Source organism: Babylonia areolata, chromosome 6 (genome assembly GCF_041734735.1).
Source record: "Babylonia areolata isolate BAREFJ2019XMU chromosome 6, ASM4173473v1, whole genome shotgun sequence".
NCBI classification, from domain to species: domain Eukaryota; kingdom Metazoa; phylum Mollusca; class Gastropoda; order Neogastropoda; family Buccinidae; genus Babylonia; species Babylonia areolata.
In genome coordinates, this window is record NC_134881.1 from 44,981,461 (window position 1) to 44,983,960 (window position 2,500).

Consider the following 2,500-nt stretch of genomic DNA (forward strand, 5'->3'; position numbering starts at 1 on the left):
GTCTCACTGCGCAGTGCACGTAGTAATAGTAACTGTGTCTGTGCACGTAGACCGTGTCTGGGAATGTGGGTTTTATGTGTCTGGGAACGTCGGTTCTGTCTGTGGGAACAGAGGTTCTATCTGGGAATGTAGATTCTGTGTCTGTAAACGTAGGCTCTGTGTACGTTGGTTCTGTGTCTGTGCACATGAGTTATGTCTGGTAATGTAGGATCTGTGTCTGTGCACATAAGTTATGTCTGGTAATGTAGTGTCTGTGCACATAAGTTATGTCTGGTAATGTAGTGTCTGTGCACATAAGTTATGTCTGGTAATGTAGTGTCTGTGCACATAAGTTATGTCCGGTAATGTAGTGTCTGTGCACATAAGTTATGTCTGGTAATGCAGTGTCTGTGCACATAAGTTATGTCTGGTAATGTAGTGTCTGTGCACATAAGTTATGTCTGGTAATGTAGTGTCTGTGCACATAAGTTATGTCCGGTAATGCAGTGTCTGTGCACATAAGTTATGTCCGGTAATGTAGTGTCTGTGCACATACGTTATGTCCAGTAATGTAGGATCTGTGCACATAAGTTATGTCTGGTAATGTAGTGTCTGTGCACATAAGTTATGTCTGGTAATGCAGTGTCTGTGCACATAAGTTATGTCTGGTAATGCAGTGTCTGTGCACATAAGTTATGTCCAGTAATGTAGGATCTGTGCACATAAGTTATGTCCAGTAATGTAGTGTCTGTGCACATAAGTTATGTCCGGTAATGCAGTGTCTGTGCACATAAGTTATGTCTGGTAATGCAGTGTCTGTGCACATAAGTTATGTCCGGTAATGCAGTGTCTGTGCACATAAGTTATGTCTGGTAATGCAGTGTCTGTGCACATAAGTTATGTCCAGTAATGTAGGATCTGTGTCTGCGTACATAAGTTATGTCTGGAAATGTAGTGTCTGTGCACATGAGTTATGTCTGGTAATGTAGGATCTGTGTCTGTGCACATAAGTTATGTCTGGTAATGTAGTGTCTGTGCACATAAGTTATGTCCGGTAATGTAGGCTCTGTGTCTGTGCACGTACGTTATGTCCAGTAATGTAGGCTCTGTGTCCGTGCACATAAGTTATGTCCGGTAATGTAGGCTCTGTGTCTGTGCATATTCAGTTGTGTTCGGAAATGTAGGTTTTGCGTCTGTGCACGAAGGTTCTGTCTGTGCATGTAGGTTATGTCTGGAAAACGAACGTTGGTTCTGTGTCTGTGCACGTAGGTTCCGCGTCTGAGAATGCAGGTTCTGTCTGTGCACGTAGGTTCTGTGTCAATGCACGAAGGTTCTGTCTGTGCACGTAGGTTCTGTCTGTGCACGTAGGTTCTGTGTCAATGCACGAAGGTTCTGTCTGTGCACGTAGGTTCTGTGTCTGTGCACGAAGGTTCTGTCTGTGCACGTAGGCTCCGTGTCTGAGAACGTAGATTCTGTCTATGCACGTAGGTTCTGTGTCTGTGCATGTAGGTTTTGTGTCTAGGAACGTAGATTCTGTCTATGCACGTAGGTTCTGTGTCTGTGCACGTAGGTTTTATGTCTAGGAATGTAGGTTCTGTCTGTGCACGAAGGTTCTGTGTCAATGCACGAAGGTTCTGTCTGTGCACGTAGGTTCTGTGTCTGTGCACGTAGGTTCTGTGTCTGTGCACGAAGGTTCTGTCTGTGCACGTAGGTTCTGTGTCTGTGCACGAAGGTTCTGTCTGTGCACGTAGGTTCTGTGTCTGTGCACGAAGGTTCTGTCTGTGCACGTAGGTTCTGTGTCTGTGCACGAAGGTTCTGTCTGTGCACGAAGGTTCTGTGTCTGTGCTCGAAGGTTCTGTGTCTGTGCATTTAGGTCTGTCTGTGCATGTAGGCTCTGTGTACATAGGTTCTATGTGCGCATAGGTTCTCTCTGGCAACGTAGGTTCTGTCTGGAAATCTAGGTTCTGTAGGGGAATGTAGGTTCTGTGTCTATGCACGCAGGTTCTGTCTGTGCACGTACATTCTGTCTGGGAACGTAGTTTCTGGCAGCCGGGAATGTGAGTTCTGTATCTGTGCATGTATATTCTGTGTCTGTGCTTGTAGGTTCTGTCTGTGCGGGTTGGATTTGTGGGCGTAGGCTCTATGTCCGTGCACGTTATGTGTTTGTGCACACTGATTCTGTCTATGTACGTAGGTTCTGTCTGGGAACGTAGGTTCTGTTTCTGGAAACAAAGGTTTTGTGTCTGTGCACCTACGCACAGAATTGGAGAACAATGCATGTATGTTCTGTGTATGCGGAATTATGCACCGTGCTTCTGTGTCGACGACAGCACTGGGTATAGCGTATATATAGGGTTCTTGTCTGCCATAGCACTGGGGAACTGTTCACATGGCATTCTCGTGTACTATAGCACGGAGAATTAGACCCATAGCGTCCTTGTCTGCCATAGCACTGGGGAACTGTTCACATGACATTCTCGTCTGCTATAGCACGGAGAATTAGACCCATAGCGTCCTTGTC